We start from the raw sequence: 21,017 nt of genomic DNA on the forward strand, positions 1-21,017 counted from the left end.
TTTAAGAGGCATGTTGACAAATACATGAATAGGATGGGAATAGAGGGATACGGTCCCCGGAAGTGCAGAAGGTTTTAGTTTAGGCAGGCATCAAAATCGGCGCAGGCTTGGAGGGCCGAATGACCTGTTCCTGAGCTGTACCGATCTTTGTTCTCTGTTCTTTGCTGTCACTGCGCCTCGGTGGTGGAGGGAGTGAATGTTTGTAGATGGGGTGCCAATCAAGCGGGCTGCTTTGTCCTGGATGGTGTCGAGCTTCTTGAGTGCTGTTGGAGCTGCACCCGTCCAGGCAAGTGGAGAGTATTCCATCACAATCCTGACTTGTGCCTTGTAGATGGTGTACAGGCTTTGGGGAGTCAGGAGGTGAGTTACTCGCCGCAGTATTCCCAGCCTCTGACCTCCTCTTGTAGGTATTTATATGGCTACTCCAGTTCAGTTTCTGGTCAATAGTAACCCCCAGGATGTTGATAGTGGGGGAATCAGTGATAGTAATGCCATTGAACATCAAGCAGAGATGTTTGGATTCTTTCTTGTTGGAGATGGTCATTGCCTGGCACTTGTGTGGCGCGAATGTTACTTGCCACTTCTCAGCCCAAGCCTGGATATTGTCCAGGTCTTTCTGCATTTCTACATGAACTGCTTCAGTATCTGAGGTGTCACGAATGGGGCTGAACATTGTGCAATCATCAGCGAACATCCCCACTTCTGACCTTATGACTGAAGGAAGGTCATTGATGAAGCAGCTGAAGATGGTTGGGCCGAGGACACTACCCTGAGGAACTCCTGCAGTGATGTCTTGGGACTGAGATGATTGACCTCCAACAACCACAACCATCTTCCATTGCGTTAGGTATGACTCCAACCGGTGGAGAGTTTTCCCCCTGATTCCCATTGACTCCAGTTCTGCTAGGGATCCTTGATGCCATACTCGGTCAAATGCTGCCTTGATGTCAAGGGCAGTCACTCTCACCTCACCTCTTGAGTTCAGCTCTTTCGTCCATGTTTGGACCAAGGCTGTAATGAGGTCAGGAGTTGAGTGATCCTGGCGGAACCCAAACTGAGTGTCACTGAGCAGGTTATTGCTGAGCAAGTGCCACTTTATATCACTGTCAACGACACTTTGAGCACTTAGTTGATGATCGAGAGTAAACTGATGGGACAGTAATTGGTAGGATTTGATGTCCTGCTTTTCTTTGTGTAAAGGACACACATGGGCAATTTTCCACATTGCAGGGTAGATGCCAGTGTTGTAGCTGTACTGGAACAGCTTGGCTAGGGGCGCGGCAAGTTTTGGAGCACAGGTCTTCAGTACTATTGCTGGAATGTTGTCAGGGCCCATAGCCTTTGCAGTATCCAGTGCCTTCAGTTGTTTCTTGATATCACGCAGAGTGACTCGGATTGACTGAAGACTGGCATCTGTGATGCTGGGGACCTCGGGAGGAGGTTGAGATGGAAGCCGATGACTGGAGATGGATGCAAATGCTTTAGTTTCTGCCTTATCTTTCGCACTGATGTGCTGGGCTCCCCCATCATTGAGGATGGGGATATTTGTGGAGCCACCTCCTCCAGTTAGTTGTTGAATTGTCCACCACCATTCACGGCTGGATGTGGCAGGATTGCAAGGATTAGATCTGATCCATTGGTTATGGGATCGCTTAGTTCAGTATATCGCATGCTGCTTACGCAGTTTAGCACGCAGATAGTCCTGTATTGTAGCTTCACCAGGTTGACACCTCATTTTGAGCTATGCCTGGTGCTGCTCCCGACATGCCCTCCTGCACTCTTCATTGAACCAGAGTTGATCCCCCAGCTTGATGGTAATGGTAGAGTGGGGGATATGCCAGGCCATGAGGTTACAGATTGTGGTTGAGTACAATTCTGCTGCTGCTGATGGCCCACAGCGCCTCATGGTTGGCAGTTTGCGACTTGCTAGATCTGTTCGTAAACTATCATAGAGTCATCGAGTCATAAAGTTATGCAGCACAGAAGCAGGCCCTTCAGCCCATCGTGTCTGTGCTGGCCATCAAGCACCTAACTATTCTAATCCTATTTTCCAGCACTTGGCCTGTAGCCTTGTATGCTATGGCGTTTCAAGTGCTCATCTAAATACTTTCTAAATGTTGAGGGTTCCTGCCTCTACCACACCTTCAGGCAGTGTGTTCCAGATTCCAACCCCTCTCTGGGTGAAAACACTTTTCCTCAAAATCCCCTCTAAACCTCCTGCCATTAGAACATTGCAGCGCAGTACAGGCCCTTCGGCCCTCGATGTTGCGCCGACCTGTGAAACCATCTGACCTACACTATTCCATTTTCATCCATATGTCTATCTAATGACCACTTAAATGCCCTTAAAGTTGGCGAGTCTACTACGGTTGCAGGCAGGGCGTTCCACGCCCCGACTACTCTCTGAGTAAAGAAACTACCTCTAACATCTGTCCTATATCTATCACCCCTCAACTTAAAGCTATGTTCCCTCGTGTTTGCCATCACCATCCGAGGAAAAAGACTCTCACTATCCACCCTATCTAACCCTCTGATTATCTTATATGTCTCTATTAAGTCACCTCTCCTCCTCCTTCTCTCCAACGAAAACAACCTCAAGTCCCTCAGCCTTTCCTCGTAAGACCTTCCCTCCATACCAGGCAACATCCTAGTAAATCTCCTCTGCACCCTTTCCAAAGCTTCCACATCCTTCCTATAATGCGGTGACCAGAACTGCACGCAATACTCCAGGTGCGGTCTCACCAGAGTTTTGTACAGCTGCAACATGACCTCGTGGCTCCAAAACGCGATCCCCCTACTAATAAAAGCTAACACACCATATGCCTTCTTAACAGCCCTATTAACCTGGGTAGCAACTTTCAGGGATTTATGTACCTGGACACCAAGATCTCTCTGTTCATCTACACTACCAAGAATCTTCCCATTAGCCCAGTACTCTGCATTCCTGTTACTCCTTCCAAAGTGAATCACCTCACACTTTTCCGCATTAAACTCCATTTGCCATCTCTCAGCCCAGCTCTGCAGCCTATCTATGTCCCTCTGTACCCTACAATATCCTTCGGCACTATCCACAACTCCACCGACCTTTGTGTCATCCGCAAATTTACTAACCCACCCTTCTACACCCTCTTCCAGGTCATTTATAAAAATGACAAACAGCAGTGGCCCCAAAACAGATCCTTGCGGTACACCACTAGTAACTAAACTCCAGGATGAACATTTGCCATCAAACACCACCCTCTGTCTTCTTTCAGCTAGCCAATTTCTGATCCAAAGCTCTAAATCACCTTCAACCCCATACTTCCGTATTTTCTGCAATAGCCTACCGTGGGGAACCTTATCAAACGCCTTACTGAAATCCATATACACCACATCCACGGCTTTACCCTCATCCACCTGTTTGGTCACCTTCTCGAAAAACTCAATAAGGTTTGTGAGGCACGACCTACCCTTCACAAAACCGTGCTGACTATCGCTAATGAACTTATTCTTTTCAAGATGATTATAAATCCTGTCTCTTATACCTTTTCCAACATTTTACCCACAACCAAAGTAAGGCTCACAGGTCTATAATTACCAGGGCTGTCTCTACTCCCCTTCTTGAACAAGGGGACAACATTTGCTATCCTCCAGTCTTCCGGCACTATTCCTGTTGACAATGACGACATAAAGATCAAGGACAAAGGCTCTGCAATCTCCTCCCTGGCTTCCCAGAGAATCCTAGGATAAATCCCATCTGGCCCAGGGGACTTATCTATTTTCACACTTTCTAAAATTGCTAACACCTCCTCCTTGTGAACCTCAATCCCATCTAGCCTAGTAGTCTGAATCTCAGTATTCTCCTCGACAACATTTTCATTCTCTACTGTAAATACTGACGAAAAATATTCATTTAACGCTTCCCCTATCTTCCACACACAACTTCCCACTACTATCCTTGATTGGCCCTAATCTAACTCTAGTCATTCTTTTATTCCTGATATACCTATAGAAAGCCTTAGGGTTTTCCTTGATCCTATCCACCAATGACTTCTCGTGTCCTCTCCTCGCTCTTCTAAGCTCTCCCTTTAGATCCTTCCTGGCTAGCTTGTAACTCTCAAGCGCCCTAACTGAGCCTTCACGTCTCATCCTAACATAAGCCGTCTTCTTCCTCTTGACAAGCGCTTCAACTTCTTCAGTAAACCACGGCTCCCTCGCTCGACAACTTCCTCCCTGCCTCACAGGTACATACTTATCAAGGACACGCAGTAGCTGCTCCTTGAATAAGCTCCACATTTCGATTGTGCCCATCCCCTGCAGTTTCCTTCCCCATCCTACGCATCCTAAATCTTGCTTAATCGCATCATAATTTCCTTTCCCCCAGCTATAATTCTTGCCCTGCGGTATATACCTGTCCCTGCCCATCGCTAAGGTAAACCTAACCGAATTGTGATCACCATCACCAAAGTGCTCACCTACATCTAAATCTAATACCTGGCCGGGTTCATTACCCAGTACCAAATCCAATGTGGCATCGCCCCTGGTTGGCCTGTCTACATACTGTGTCAGAAAACCCTCCTGCACACACTGGACAAAAACTGACCCATCTAAAGTACTCGAACTATAGTATTTCCAGTCAATATTTGGAAAGTTAAAGTCCCCCATAACAACTACCCTGTTACTCTCGCCCCTGTCGAGAATCATCTTCGCTATCCTTTCCTCTACATCTCTGGAACTATTCGGAGGTCTATAGAAGACTCCCAACAGGGTGACCTCTCCTCTCCTGTTTCTAACCTCGGCCCATACTACCTCAGTAGACGAGTCCTCAAACGTCCTTTCTGCCGCTGTAATAGTGCCCCTTACCTTAAATCTATGCCCCCAGTTATTGACCCCTCCGCTAAGGGAAAAAGTTTCTTCCTATCTAACCTATCAATACCCCTCATAATCTTGTACACCTCAATCATGTCCCCCCTCAGCCTTCTCTGCTCTAAGGAAAACAACCCCAGCCTTTTCAGTCTCTCTTCATAGCTGAAATGCTCCAGCCCAGGCAATATCCTGGTGAATAAAAGCAAAATACTGCGGATGCTGGAAATCTGAAATAAAAACAAGAAATGCTGGAACCACTCAGCAGGTCTGGCAGCATCTGTGAAAAGAGAAGCAGAGTTAACGTTTCGGAGTTCCGAGGAAGGGTCACTGACCCGAAACGTTAACTCAACATCCTGGTGAATCTCCTCTGCACCCTCTCCAGTGCAATCACATCCTTCCTATAGTGTGGTGCCCAGAACTGTACACAGTACTCCAGCTGTGGCCTAACTAGCGTTTTATACAGCTCCATCATAATCTCCCTGCTCTTATATTCTATGCCTCACCTAATAAAGCAAGTATCCCATATGCCTTCCTAACTACCTTATCTACCTGTGCTGCTGCCTTCAGTGATCTATGGACAAGTACACCAAGGTCCCTCTGACCTTCTGTACATCCGAGTGTCCTACCATCCATTGTATATTCCCTTGCCTTGTTAGTCCTCCCAAAATGCATCACCTCACACTACTTAGGATTAAATTCCATTTGCCACTGCTCTGCCCATCTTACCAGCCCAACTATATTGTCCTGTAATCGAAGGCTTTCCTCCTCACTATTTACGACACCACCAATTTTCATGTCATCTGTGAACTTACTGATCATACTTCCTATATTCACGTCTAAATCATTAATGTACATGACAAACAGCAAGGGTCCCAGCACCGATCCCTGTGGTACACCACTGGTCACAGGCTTCCAAGCAAAAACAACCCTTGACCATCACCCTCTGCCTCCTGCCACTAAGCCAATTTTGGATCCAATTTGCCAAATTGCCCTGGATCCCATGGGCTCTTACCTACTTCACCAATCTCCCATGCAGGACCTTATCCAAAGCTTTATTGAAGTCCATGTAGACTACATCAACTGCTTTACCCTCATCTACACATCTAGTCACCACCTCAAAAAATTCAATCAAGTTTGTAAGACATGATCTCCCCCTGACAAAGCCATGCTGACTATTCCTGATTAATCCCTGCCTCTCCAAGTGGAGATTAATCCTGTCCCTCAGAATTTTTTCCAATATTTTGCCTACCACTGATGTTCGACTCACTGGCCTGTAATTACCTGGTTTATCCCTGCTACCCTTCTTGAATAATGGTACCACATTCACTGTCCTCCAGTCCTCTGGTACCTCTCCTGTGGCCAGAGAGGATTTGAAAATTTGTGTCAGAGCCCTTGCAATTTCCTCCTTTGCCTCACATAACAGCCTGGGATACATCTCATCTGGGCCTGGGGATTTAACCACTTTTAAGCTCGCTAAAACAGCTAGCATTTCCTCCCTTTCAATGCTAATATGTTCAAGTATATCACATTCCCCCTCCCTGATCTCTACACCTACATCGTCCTTCTCCATTGTGAACACAGATGAAAAGTAATCATTTAAAACCTCACCTCTGTCCTCCTGCTCCACACGCAGATTGCCACTTTGGTCCCGAATGGGCCCTACTCTTTCCCTGGTTATCCTCTTGCCCTTAATATACTTATAAAATCCCTTGCGATTTCCTTTATCATGTCTGCCAATGTTTTTTCATGCCCACTCTTTGCTCTCCTATTTACTTTTTTAATCACCCTCCCTACACTTTCTATACTCCTCTGGGGCCTCTGCTGTTTTCTGCCCCCTCAAATCTGCCATAAGCCTCCTTATCTTTTCCTTATCCAATCCTCCATATCCCTTGACAGCCAGGGTTCCCTGGACTTCATGGTCCTACCCTTCACCTTAACGGGTACATGTTGGCTCCGTACTCTCACTATTTCCTCTTTGAATGACTCCCACTGATCTGATGTAGACTTTCCTACAAGTAGCTGCTCCCAGTCCACTTTGGCCAGATCCTGTTTTATCATATTGAAATCGGACTTCCTCCAATTCAGTATCTTTATTTCCGGCCCATCTTTGTCCTTTTCCATAACTACCTTAAATCTTAGAGTTATGGTCACTATCCCCAAAATGCTCCCCCATTGACACTTCTACCACTTGTCCAGCTTCATTCCCTTGGATTAGGTCCAGTACTGCCCCTTCTCTTGTAGGACTTTCTACGTGCTGGGTCAAAAAGCTCTCCTGGATGTATTTTAAGAATTCCGCCCCCTTTAAGCCTTTTGCACTAAGACTATCCCAGTTGATATTGGAGAAATTGAAATCCCCTACTATTATTACCCTATTCTCTGAGATTTGCCTACATATCTGCTCCTCTATCTCTCCCTGACTGTTTGGAAGCCTGTAGTACACTCCCAGCCAAGTGATTGCCCCCTTTTTGTTTTTAAGTTCTACCCATATGGCTTCATTTGAGGAACCTTCCAAGATATCATCCTTCCTTACTGCAGTAATTGACTCCTTGATCAACAGTGCAATGCCACCTCCTCTTTTATCCCCTCCCCTGTCGCACCTGAAGATTCTATACCCTGGAATATTGAGCTGCCAGTCCTGCCCTTCCTTCAGCCATGTCTCTGTGATAGCAATAATAGCATAATCCCATGTGCTAATCAATGCCCTCAATTCATCTGCCTCACTAGTAAGACTCCTTGCATTAAAATAGATGCAATCCAGCCTTGCATTATTCACTTGTGCTTTAACAGGCCTATATTTGCTCTGCCTTCCAGACTGACTCAGTTTCTCTTCTATATTTGACTGTGCATCACCCCCTACTGTACCGCCACTCTGTATCCCATCCCCCTGCCAAATTAGTTTAAACCCCCCCACAACAGCACTAGCAAACCTCCCAGCAAGGATGTTGGTCCCATTCCGGTTCAGGTGCAACTTGTACAGGTCCCACCTTCGCCAGAAACAGACCCAGTGATCCAGGAAACTAAAACCCTCTCTCCTGCACCATCTCCTCAGCCACGCATTCATCTGCTCTATCCTCCTATTCCTATACTCACTAGCACGTGGCACCAGGAGTAATCCAGAGATTACAACCTTTGAGGTCCTGCTTTTTAATCTGCTACCTAGCTCCCTAAATTCTTGTTGCAGGACCTCATCTCCCTTTCTACCTATGTCGTTGGTACCAATGTGAACCATGACCTCTGACTGTTCACCCTTCCCGTTCAGAATGTCTTGCAGCCGCCCCGTGACATCCTTGACCCTAGCAGCCACAGAAACGCCTATCTGTACCCCTTATGATAGAATCCCCTATCACCATAGCTCTCCCACTCTTTTTCCTCCTTTTTTTTCCTATCCCATTTAGCATGGTGGTAGTGCCACACAACACGATGGTGGGTATCTTTAATGTGAAGATGGGACTTTGTCTCCACAAGGACTGTGCTATGGTCACTCCTACAAATACTGTCATGGACAGATGCATCTACAATGGGTAGATTGGTGAGGACATAGTCAAGTAGGTTTTTCCCTCTTGTTGGTTCCCTCACCACCTGCCGCAGACCCAGTCTAGCAGCTATGTCCTTTAGGACTCGGCCAGCTCGGTCAGTAGTGGTGCTACCGAACCACTCTTGGTGATGGACATTGAAGTCCCCCACCCAGCGTACATTCTCTGCCTTTGCTACCCTCAGTGCTTCTTCCTGATGAGTTCAGAGAGGGATGAGGAGAGATTGTAGAGAAACTAGAGAAAAATGCAAGCTCAGAGCAGGGAAGAACCTTCGGGAAGTTTGGCCTGGTGAGCTAGGGGAAGGGAGGGGAGCAGCAGAAATAGCTGAATGAATAGTCTCAGCCTTGCTAACAAGAAAGTCCATAACCTACTCACACTTGTTTCTGGAGATGGGCGTGGAGAGCCCATGGAGAGGGGTTTAAGGAGAAAACAGGACTATGGGTTAGGTTCCTGTGACAGTCCTTGGGGCAATCATGCTGCAAGACTCACCATTATGAGCAAATATTCCCTCTGATGCTTTTTTGAGTGCAGCCTGTTTGTTATGAACATACGAATTAGGAGCAGGAGTAGGCCACTCAGCCCTTCGAGCCTGCTCCGCCATTCAATAAGTTCATGGCTGAACAGATTTCTCCACATTTTCACCTACCCCCGATAACCTTCCACCCCCTTGCTTATCAAGAATCTACCTCTGCCTTAAAAATATTCAAAGACTCTGCTTCTACTGCCTATTGAGGAAGAGAATTCCAAAGACTCACAACCCTCTGAGAGAAAAAATTTCTCCTCATCTCTGTCTTAAACTGGCGACCCCTTATTTTTAAACAGTGACCTCAAGTTCGAGATTCTCCCACAAGGGGAAACATCTTTTCCACATCCACCCTGTCAAGACCCCTCAGGATCTTATATGTTTCAATCAAGTCACCTCTTACTCTTACAAATTCCAGCAGATACAAGCCTAGCCTGTCCAATCTTTCCTCGTAAGACAGCCCACCCATTCCAGGTATTAGTGTAGTAAACCGTCTCTGTACTGCCTCCAACTCATTTACATCCTTCATTAAATAAGGAGACCAATACTGTACACAGTACTCCAGATGTGGTTTCACCAATGCCCTGTATAGTTGAAGCATAACCTCCCTACTTTTGAATTCAATTCCCATTGCGATAAACGATAACATTCTATTAGCTTTCCTAATTACGTGCTGTTCCTGCATACTAACCTTTTGCGATTCATGCACTAGGACACCAAGATCCCTCTGCATCTCAGAGCTCTGCAATCTCTCACCATTTAGATAATATGCTTCTTTTTTATTTTTCCTGTCAAAGTGGACAATTTCACACTTCCCCACATTATACTCCATTTGCCAGGTCTTTGCCCACTCACTTAACCTATCTATATCACTTTGTAGCCTCCTTATGTCCTCTTCACAACTTACTTCCCTACCTATCTTTGTGTCATCAGCAAATTTAGCAACCATACCTTCAGTCCCTTCATTTAAGTCATTTATGTAAATTGTAAAAAGTTGAGGCCCCAGCACAGATCCCCGTGGCACACCACTCGTTACATATCACCAACCAGAAAATGACCCATTTATGCCTATGCTCTGTTTTCTGTTAGCTAACCAATCTTCTATCCATGCCAGTCTGTTACCCCCTACACCATGAGTTTTTATTTTCTGCAATAACTTTTGATGTGGCATCTTATCAAATGCCTTCTGGAAATCTAAGTACAATTCATCCACCGGTTCCCCTTTATCCACAGCACATGCAACACCCTCAAAGAACTCCAATAAATTGGTTAAGCATGATTTCCCTTTCACAAAACCATGTTGACTCTGCCTGATTACCTTGAATTTTTCTAAATTCCCTGCTATAACATCTTTAATAATAGCTTCTAACATTTTCCCGAAGACAGATGTTAAGCTAACTGGCCTGTAGTTTCCTTTTTTCTGTCTCCATCCCTTTTTGAATAAAGGAGTTACATTCGCTATTTTCCAATCTAACGACACCTTCCCTGAATTTAGGGAATTTTGGAAAATTAAATCTAACTCATCAACTATCTCACTCGCCACTTCTTTTAAGACCCTAGGATGAAGTCCATCAGGACTGGGGACCGGTCAGCCTGCAGCTCCAACGATTTGTTCAGTACCACTTCCTTGGTGATGGTAATTTTCTCGAGTTCCTCCCTCCCTTCCATTTCCTGATTTACAGCTAATACTGGGATGTTACTTGCAAAATATCTGTTCAATTGCACAGCTGCGGTATGTTCAGGATAGTTATGTGGTCATACATCTAGGGAGCTTAGCGGGAACATTGAGTATGAATCCTACACACAGTTATAAACGTCTTTTTATTGCACCCACTGTATCAGTCTCTGTCACATAGTTATTCAGTGACATGGAGGGCAAGGTCTCTGGTATTTTGTGCAATGTTACTGGATATTTTGTGAGCAAACATCCCATTCCAGCATCCAAATCGCCCGCTGTTCAGGATGAGAGGGACATTTCCTGGTCAGAGACATTGTGTTGATTGAGAATTGTGGCTGAGGATGTTTTGTGAGATAATCAGTGTCTGTTACTGACACACGCTCCATGTATAAAGAACATATTGTGCAAACACTAGTTATGCTAATTTTCTATTAAACTGCTTGCTCCGGCCTTCACAGCAATCTTTTAAATGTTAAATACATTTTCCTGCATTACCTTGCTTTTAATGATGATAAATGCACAATTATTCAGAAGCTAAAGTCGTTATGTTAATGGCAGGTTGAAGATTTGAATTCTATTGTTAAAAAGTCAGAAAATAAAAACCTGCTGTCAGTTTGTTGTAAAAACCAACTGGTTCACTAATGTGCTTTAGGGAAGGAAAGCTACCCTCCTCACCCAGTCTGGGTCTATATGTGACTCCAGACCCAAGCCAACATGGTTAACTCGTAAGTCAAGAAGATACTCCACCACCTTCTGAAGGGAAATTAAGGGTGGACAATAAATGCTGGCCTCGCCAGTGATGCTCACATCCTGACAATGATGTTTTTACAAGTAGCTGTAGAAAGAGAGAATATATGTTGTTGGCACAGGTGACCTGGTGCTGTTTGAACTAAAAACTGCTTGACCACATAGAGATCATTTCTGTAACTACTCTCAACTTTGGATGCTGGTAAGGGAAATTGAGACTGTTCTCCCAAGATGGACATTAGCAGAGTGTTTGAAGATTAGGAATTCTGTATTAGGAAGAGCAGGTAGTGTGAAATAACTGAAGGACAACTTTTTATCTGTAAACCCTGGTGAATGAGTAGGAAACAAGCACATTTGGCAAAGCCTGACTGCCAAGAGTTTCCAACCAGCATCTTCCACATGTTCACCCTCCTTTTCATAACAGCAAAATAAAGTTATTGCCTTTGAGATGTATATTGTTCAACTCAAGAAAGCTTGTTATGGAGGATAATGCTGGAGCCTCTGTACTCAGTTTCACAGTTATTGTACAGAGTAAAAGGATTACAAACATGTAGCTCCTCACTCAAACCCTTCACCAGTCTCAGTAAGTGTCTGTTTATAAAGTGCTCAAGTGAGACCCAATTAACACCCTCCACCTGCATCTAATCAAACAATTGATACACAATTAACAGATTAACAACCATAACTCAAGTGCAGAGGAGGGCTTTGAGTCAAGCTGAGTAACAGCAAAATCCTACCAACCCCCCAAAGTACTAAAAGCAATTACTCCGTGGACAAAAAAGCACCAACATTAGCAACAGCTGACAAACTCAATGTCATGCCCATGCTACAGAAGTGTTCCAGCACTTTCAACCTGTCATAGAAACATAGAAAACATAGAAAATAGGAGCAGGAGTAGGCCATTCGGCTCTTCGAGCCTGCTCCATCATTCATTATGATCATGTCTGATCATCCAACTCAGTAGCCTGTTCCCGCTTTCGCCCCATACCCTTTAGACCCAAGAGCTATATCTAACTCCTTTTTGAAAACATACAATGTTTTGGCCTCACCTGCTTTCTGTGGTAACGAATTCCACTGGCTCACCACTCTCTGGGTGAAGAAATTTCTCTTCATCTCAGTCCTGAAAGGTTTATCCCGTATCCTTAGACTATGACCTCCTGGTTCTGGATTCCCTCACCATCAGGAACATCCTTCCTGCATCTACCTGTCACTGATATAATGGCTGCAATTATTGGGAGCATAGTTGGAGAGGACTTGGCTATATCCTCTTCCCTTAAAATGCTTGTGGAACACCTCACATGGAACAGCATTGAGGCAGTCGTTATGAAAGTAATTTTGATTTTGTTAAAATATTTTTGGGGGAATTCATAATCAAACTGAAGAATTGTCGGACCAGTTTTTTTATCAAGAGGGTCATCAAGAGGACACTGAAAGAACTGCTTTCGCAACAACATTTACTGGTTGTCACATGCTCTAGTTAAAAATAGAACAGAAACCCTGGTAATTGGGGGAGATGTGTGCAGAGAAGTGACAGTCGCTTGCCCCTTGACAGGACAAGCCCGGGAGCAGCAGCATGCACCTGAGACAACAGCAAACTCGCAAGCTTTTGGTTGTAGTGTCAGTGTTTATCTTATGGAATGATTGATAAAGTTAGCTCATACTGCTGAAGAAGTGTCACGGAGGAAGAGACCACATTCTTGCTGAAAGTTTAAAGAGTCAAGCCTGCTGAAGGAGAATAGAATTCCAAAGGAAGGAGAGAAGACCACAACCCAGCTCAGCTTTTAGCACCTCTCTAAAAGACCCTGAGAAGTCCACTGTGTCGACTCATCTTGTCTCCTGTCTTTGAAGAAAAGCTTGCTAAATTAGTTCTCAACGCCGCTTGAAAAGAACTGTTCTAAAAGATCCCAGTGACCCGTCTACGTGTACTTGGAGGTCAGGCTGTTTGCCAGTTTACAAGATCCCAGTGACCCGCCTACGTGTACTCAGAGGCCAGACAGTATGCCAGTGTACAAGATCCCAGTGACCCGTCTACGTGTACTCAGAGGCCAGACAGTATGCCAGTTTACAAGATCCCAGTGACCCGTCAACGTGTACTCAGAGGCCAGCCTGCATGCCAGTTTACAAGATCCCAGTGACCCGTCTACGTGTACTCAGAGGCCAGACAGTATGCCAGTTTACAAGATCCCAGTGACCCGTCTACGTGTACTCAGAGGCCAGACTGTTTGCCAGCTTTGAAACACAATTTCTCATCTACTGTTTCTTCAAGAATGAGCACGTATTCAGTCCAAGTGTTTTTCTTTGTCTGTAATAGAGCTCTAAAAACAAAAATCCCTTTATTTTTCTGGTTAACCGGTATATGTGTACTTGTGAGGGTGAGGGGCTAAGGTAAAAAGGGAACTTTAATATTTCAATCTGTGTGTTTATGCTTTTCTTCATTACTGGTTAAAACTTGTTTTATAATAAACTGATAATTTTGTTGTTTATTAAAGAAACCTGGTTGGTGTGTTTTATTCTGGGTAAAACAGAGTCTATGATTGACTGTATCAGGGAGATGGAAAATTTAAATATATGTTGTGACCTGTGGAAAAATGGGACTAGAATAAACCATGAACCCCTCCAGCCTCAGTCGTAACACAGTGCACAGGAAGAGGTAATTGAGCAGTAATTCTGAGGACATTTCAGGTCAGAATTTGACTCACAGAACAGACACCTCATTAGTACTGAATGCAAAGGCACACAATCCTTTTGTTCAATATAATTTTAAATAAAAGTGTGAATGCGTGACGGGGTGAGTGTGTCAGGGAGTGAGGGTGTGAGGGGGTGAGTGTGAGGGGCGAGTGCATATCAGGGTGAGTGTGAGGGGGTGAGTGTGTGAGGGGGAGTGGGAGTGCATGAAGGGGTGGGTTTGAGGGGGTGAGGGAGTGAGTGTGTGAGGGGGAGTGCTTGAGTGTGTGAGGGTATGACGGGGTGAGTGTGAAAAGATGAGTGTGTGAGAGTGGGCATGTGAGGCAGTGTTGATGAGGAGGTGACTTGTGAAGGGGTGAGTGTGTGAGGGGGTGAGGGTGAGGGGGTGACTGTGAGGGACGAAGTGTGATGGGCTGAGTGTGAGGGTAAGGGAGTTAGGGTGAGGGTGTGAGGGTGAAGGAATGTGAGGGTGTGAGGTGGTGAGGGAGTAAGGGTGAGGGGAGATGGGATGAGGGTGAGGGAATGTGAGGGGATGAGGGAGTGAGGGTGAGGGGGTGAGGGTGAGGGAATGTGAAGGGTGATGGGATGAGGGTGAGGGAGTGAGAGTGAGGGTGAGGGAATGGGAGTGAGGAACTGAGGATAAGGGTGAGGCCTTGAGGGTGAGGGATTGAGGGTGAGGTGGTGAGGGTGAGGGAATGTGAGGGGGTGAGGGATTCAGGGTGAGGGTGAGGGAATGAGGGTGAGGGGGTGAAGGTGTGATGGTGAGGGTGAGGGGATGCAGTGTAAGAGAATGTGAGGGGGTGAGGGGGTGAGGGTGAGGGAGAGAAAGTGAGGGAGGGAGTGAGGATGATGGAGGGTGGGTGAGGGTGAGGGAGTGAGTGAGGGAGTGATTGTGAGGGGGTGAGGGAATGAGAGTGAGTGAGGGTGAGGGAGTGAGTGTGGGATTGTGTGTGAGGGGGTGAGAGTGAGAGGGTGAGGGAGTGAGGGTGGGAGTGATGGTGAGGGGGTGAGGGTGAGTGAGGGAATGAGGGTGAGGGAGGGAGTATGAGGGAGTGAGTGAGGGAGTGAGGGTGAGGGTGAGGGAGTGAGTGTGAGGGAGTGAGTGTGAGGGAGTGAGGGTGAGGGAGTGAATGTGAGGGAGTGAATGAGGGAGGGAGTGAGGGTGAGGGAATAAGTGTGAGGGAGTGTGAGGGTGAGGGAGTGAGTGTGTGACGGAGTGAGGATGAGGGGGTGAGGGAGTGAGGGTGAGTGAGGGGGTGAGTGAGGGGGTGAGGGAGTGAGGGTGAGGGAGGGTGAGGAAGTGAGGGGGAGGGAGTGAGTGAGTGAGGGTTGAGGGAGTGAGGGTGAGTGAGGGTGAGTGAGGGAGGGAGTGAGTGAGGGAGTGAGGGTGAGGGAGTGAGTGAGGGTGTGGGAGTGAGGGGGTGCGTGAGGGGTGTGTGAGAGTGAGTGAGTGAGGGAGTGAGGGCGAGGGAGTGAGTGTGAGTGAGGGAGGGAGGGTGAGGGAGTGAGGGTGAGGGAGTGAGGGTGAGGGAGTGAGTGAGGAAGTGAGGGTGAGGGAGTGGTGAGGGAGTGAGGGTGAGGGAGTGAGGATGTGAGGGTGAGGGAGTGACGGTGAGGGAGTGTGTGAGGGAGTGAGTGAGGAAGTGAGGGTGAGGGAGTGAGGGTGAGGGAGTGAGGGTGAGGGAGTGTGAGGGAGTGAGTGTACAGGTGTAAATCTTACTGCTCTTTGAGTTGATACTGACAGTGGGTTCTGACTCGGTAGCAATGAGGCTTCATCACATGTTCTTTAGAGATTTGAAAGGTTAAGTTGTTCCAATCTGACAGGAAGCTTCACATCATCGTCCCCCTCACAGGGAATATTGAGAGAATAACACAGCAACCGCTACTGACATAACCTTCCGAGTTGAGGAGTAATCCCTATTACTCAGGGTCACTTTGTTTCACTCAGTTGTGTCTCTTCCAGCTGTTCATTAGAAATAACTGCAGGAAAGAGCGAAGCACAGGCACTTCATTCCACATTTCTCTCCTTAAACACCACCATTCCTCCACCTCTCTCTCCATCTTACAATCATGCACTGTCACAAGGGCAGCACTGAGGAAACACTACACTATCAAGGATCAGTACTGAGGGAGTGCTGCACTGTCAGAGGGCCAGTACTGAGGGAGTGCTGCACTGTCAGAGGGCCAGTATTGAGGGAGTGCTGCACTGTCGGAGGGGCAGTACTGAGGGAGTGCTGCACTGTCGGAGGGTCAGTACTGAGGGAGTGCAGCACTGTCAGAGGGCCAGTACTGAGGGAGTGCTGCACTGTCAGAGGGCCAGTACTGAGGGAGTGCTGCACTGTCAGAGGGCCAGTATTGAGGGAGTGCTGCACTGTCGGAGGGGCAGTACTGAGGGAGTGCTGCACTGTCGGAGGGTCAGTACTGAGGGAGTGCAGCACTGTCAGAGGGCCAGTACTGAGGGAGTGCTGTACTGTCAGAGAAGCAGCACTGAGGGATTGCTGCACTGTCAGAGGGCCAGTACTGAGGGATTGCTGCACTGTCAGAGGGCCAGTACTGAGGGAGTGCTGCACTGTTGGAGGGTCAGTACTGAGGGAGTGCTGCACTGTCAGAGGGGCAGTACTGAGGGAGCGCTGCACTGTCAGAGGGCCAGTATTGAGGGAGTGCTGCACTGTCAGAGGGCCAGTACTGAGGGAGTGCTGCACTGTCGGAGGGGCAGTACTGAGGGAGTGCTGCACTGTCGGAGGGTCAGTACTGAGGGAATGCTGCACTGTCAGAGGGGCAGTACTGAGAGAGTGCTGCACTGTCAGAGGGCCAGTACTGAGGGAGTGCTGCACTGTCAGAGAAGCAGCACTGAGGGATTGCTGCACTGTCAGAGGGACAGTACTGAAGGGGTGCTGCACTGTCGGAGGGCCAGTACTGAGGGAGTGCTGCACTGTTGGAGGGTCAGTACTGAGGGAGTGCTGCACTGTCAGAGGGGCAGTACTGAGGGAGCGCTGCACTGTCAGAGGGCCGGTACTGAGGGAGTGCTGCACTGTCAGAGGGCCAGTACTGAGGGAGTGCTGCACTGTCAGAGGGCCAGTACTGAGGGAGTGCTGCACTGTCAGAGAAGCAGCACTGAGGGATTGCTGCACTGTCAGAGGGGCAGTACTGAAGGGGTGCTGCACTGTCGGAGGGTCAGTACTGAGGGAGTGCTGCACTGTCAGAGGGCCAGTACTGAGGGAGTGCTGCACTGTCAGAGGGGCAGTACCGAGGGAGTGCTGCACTGTCAGAGGGCCAGTATTGAGGGAGTGCTGCACTGTCAGAGGGCCAGTATTGAGGGAGTGCTGCACTGTCAGAGGGCCAGTACTGAGGGAGTGCTGCACTGTCGGAGGGGCAGTACTGAGGGAGTGCTGCACTGTCAGAGGGCCAGTACTGAGGGAGTGCTGCACTGTCAGAGGGCCAGTACTGAGGGAGTGCTGCACTGTCAGAGGGCCAGTACTGAGGGAGTGCTGCACTGTCGGAGGGTCAGTACTGACGGAGTGCTGCACTGTCGGAGGGTCAGTACTGAGGGAATGCTGCACTGTCAGAGGGGCAGTACTGAGAGAGTGCTGCACTGTCAGAGGGCCAGTACTGAGGGAGTGCTGCACTGTCAGAGGGCCAGTACTGAGGGAGTGCTGTACTGTCAGAGAAGCAGCACTGAGGGATTGCTGCACTGTCAGAGGGCCAGTACTGAGGGAGTGCTGCACTGTCAGAGGGCCAGTACTGAGGGAGTGCTGCACTGTTGGAGGGTCAGTACTGAGGGAGTGCTGCACTGTCAGAGGGGCAGTACTGAGGGAGCGCTGCACTGTCAGAGGGCCAGTATTGAGGGAGTGCTGCACTGTCAGAGGGCCAGTACTGAGGGAGTGCTGCACTGTCGGAGGGGCAGTACTGAGGGAGTGCTGCACTGTCGGAGGGTCAGTACTGAGGGAATGCTGCACTGTCAGAGGGGCAGTACTGAGAGAGTGCTGCACTGTCAGAGGGCCAGTACTGAGGGAGTGCTGCACTGTCAGAGGGCCAGTACTGAGGGAGTGCTGCACTGTCGGAGGGCCAGTACTGAGGGAGTGCTGCACTGTCAGAGAAGCAGCACTGAGGGATTGCTGCACTGTCAGAGGGGCAGTACTGAAGGGGTGCTGCACTGTCGGAGGGTCAGTACTGAGGGAGTGCTGCACTGTCAGAGGGCCAGTACTGAGGGAGTGCTGCACTGTTGGAGGGTCAGTACTGAGGGAGTGCTGCACTGTCAGAGGGGCAGTAATGAGGGAGCGCTGCACTGTCAGAGGGCCAGTACTGAGGGAGTGCTGCACTGTCAGAGGGCCAGTACTGAGGGAGTGCTGCACTGTCAGAGGGCCAGTACTGAGGGAGTGCTGCACTGTCAGAGAAGCAGCACTGAGGGATTGCTGCACTGTCAGAGGGGCAGTACTGAAGGGGTGCTGCACTGTCGGAGGGTCAGTACTGAGGGAGTGCTGCACTGTCAGAGGGCCAGTTCTGAGGGAGTGCTGCACTGTCAGAGGGGCAGTACCGAGGGAGTGCTGCACTGTCAGAGGGGCAGTACTGAGGGAGTGCTGCACTGTCGGAGGGTCAGTACTGAGGGATTGCTGCACTGTCGGAGGGGCAGTACTGAGGGAGTGCTGCACTGTTGGAGGGTCAGTACTGAGGGAGTGCTGCACTGTCAGAGGGCCAGTACTGAGGGAGTGCTGCACTGTCAGAGGGGCAGTACCGAGGGAGTGCTGCACTGTCAGAGGGGCAGTACTGAGGGAGTGCTGCACTGTCGGAGGGTCAGTACTGAGGGATTGCTGCACTGTCGGAGGGGCAGTACTGAGGGAGTGCTGCACTGTTGGAGGGTCAGTACTGAGGGAGTGCTGCACTGTCAGAGGGGCAGTACTGAGGGAGTGCTGCAGTGTCAGATGTGCTTCTTTCAGTTGAAACGTTAAACTGGGGACCATCTGCCCTTTCAAGTGGACAGAATCAATCCCATGGCCACAATTTGAACGAAGAGCACAGCGATATATATCACTGTTGTGCTGGGGCCAATATCTATCAGTGAATAGACATCACAAAAACAGATGATCTAATAATTCCCTTCATTTGTTACTTCCTCCTGTTTGATTTTCTCCATTCTGATTGATGTTTGTAAGATAGTGGTGTTGCTCCTATATCTGACTGTACATTGAACTGTGTTAACTGTGTGAATCTGTATGTTTCAGTTCAGCCTTGGAGGGTTGTTGATGCCCAGGGAAGTGTGTGTCACCTTCTCTCACTACCCCTTGGGTAATGATATCTTCATCATGGCCACTCCGCACTTTTTAGATGTAAAGAATTCACTAATAAAATATTTTACAATAGGAGCTATTAGGAAAAGATAATCATTGCTTTTTACAATCCCCTCAGGCTGTGGGACGTTTGCATATAGTACATTAATGATTAATTCTAATCTTTTCAATATTCATCACATCAGTACTGGATGTTGGGTGGGTACAGTGTACGCTTACCTCTCTCAGCACATCACGGCCTGTCATCCAATTCAGCAACCCCTGGCTTTTCCCTCAAAGCTTCTCCAATACAATCTGCCACTGTGAATGCTCTGAATTAGCTGAATGTTTCAAATGGTCAGGAATTTGTACGTTACTCCTGTTTTCCAGACTTTCCGACAGTGCAGTGTTCCCCCAGATGGAAAACAGGGAACAAAGTGGCCCATTGAGAGGAGTTCTGTGCTGCATTCCAAGGACAACTGTCCAACTCCATAATATCCTGCAATAAAAACAGAAAGTGCTGGAAATACACAGCAGGTCTGGCAACATCTACAGGTCTGTGACCTTTCATCAGAATTCTGGGATCCCCAACCACCTAAACAGACATAATGCCTTCAACACCTGCACTGTCCAAGTTTCACAGAATCCTTGCTACCACCACCCCCTCCTCCCCACGTCACAATCAGAGCCCACCCCAGTACCACAACTAAAACCTCTTCCCCTTGCCCCAGGCAATCAGACCGTCCCTTTGATCAGTGCCCCCCAGTGTCAGACCACTCACATCCCATCACTTCCCACAATCAGATCCTCCATGCAATCAAATTGTTGGTTATCTACATGTTGGTTACAGACCCATTGGTTCTGCACATATTAGTTATGTAAACACTGGTTACGGACATGATTGTTATGTACACATTGTTATGTAAAAGTTGGTTATGTACATATAATATATGTACAGGCTGGTTATGTGATGAAAGGTCACAGACCTGAAACGTTAACTCTACTTCTCTCTCCACAGATAGTGCCAGACCTGCTGAGTATTGCCAGCATTTTCTGTTTTTATTACTGGTTATGTACACGCTGCTAACGTACACGCTGGTTATGTATATGCTGGTTATGTACCTGCTGGTTATGTACACGCTGGTTATGTACATGTTGGTTATGTACACGCTGGTTATGTATATGCTGGTTATGTATATGCTGGTTATGTACACGCTGGTTATGTACACACTGGTTATGTACATGCTGGTTATGTACACGCTGGTTATGTACACACTGGTTATGTATATGCTGGTTATGTACACACTGGTTATGTACATGCTGGTTATGTACACGCTGGTTATGTACACACTGGTTATGTATATGCTGCTTATGTACACGCTGGTTATGTACATGCTGGTTATGTACATGCTGGTTATATACACGCTGGTTATGTATATGCTGGTTATGGATATGCTGGTTATGTATACGCTGGTTATGTACATGTTGGTTATGTACACGCTGGTTATGTACACGCTGGTTATGTATATGCTGGTTATGTACACGCTGGTTATGTACACGCTGGTTATGTATATGCTGGTTATGTACACGCTGGTTATGTATATGCTGGTTATGTACATGCTGGTTATGTACATGCTGGTTATGTATATGCTGGTTATGTACATGCTGGTTATGTACATGCTGGTTATGTACATGCTGGTTATGTATATGCTGGTTATGTACACACTGGTTATGTATATGCT

The 21,017-nt window shown here is 47.6% G+C and overlaps 1 protein-coding gene across 1 annotated transcript in view; it reads left to right on the top strand.

The window, feature by feature from the left end:
- LOC137355309 (pro-neuregulin-3, membrane-bound isoform-like) overlaps positions 1-21,017 on the top strand; it is a 629,235-nt gene that overhangs the window by 298,966 nt on the left and 309,252 nt on the right. The window lies entirely within an intron of this gene.

This window comes from Heterodontus francisci, chromosome 42 (genome assembly GCF_036365525.1).
Source record: "Heterodontus francisci isolate sHetFra1 chromosome 42, sHetFra1.hap1, whole genome shotgun sequence".
NCBI classification, from domain to species: Eukaryota; Metazoa; Chordata; class Chondrichthyes; order Heterodontiformes; family Heterodontidae; genus Heterodontus; species Heterodontus francisci.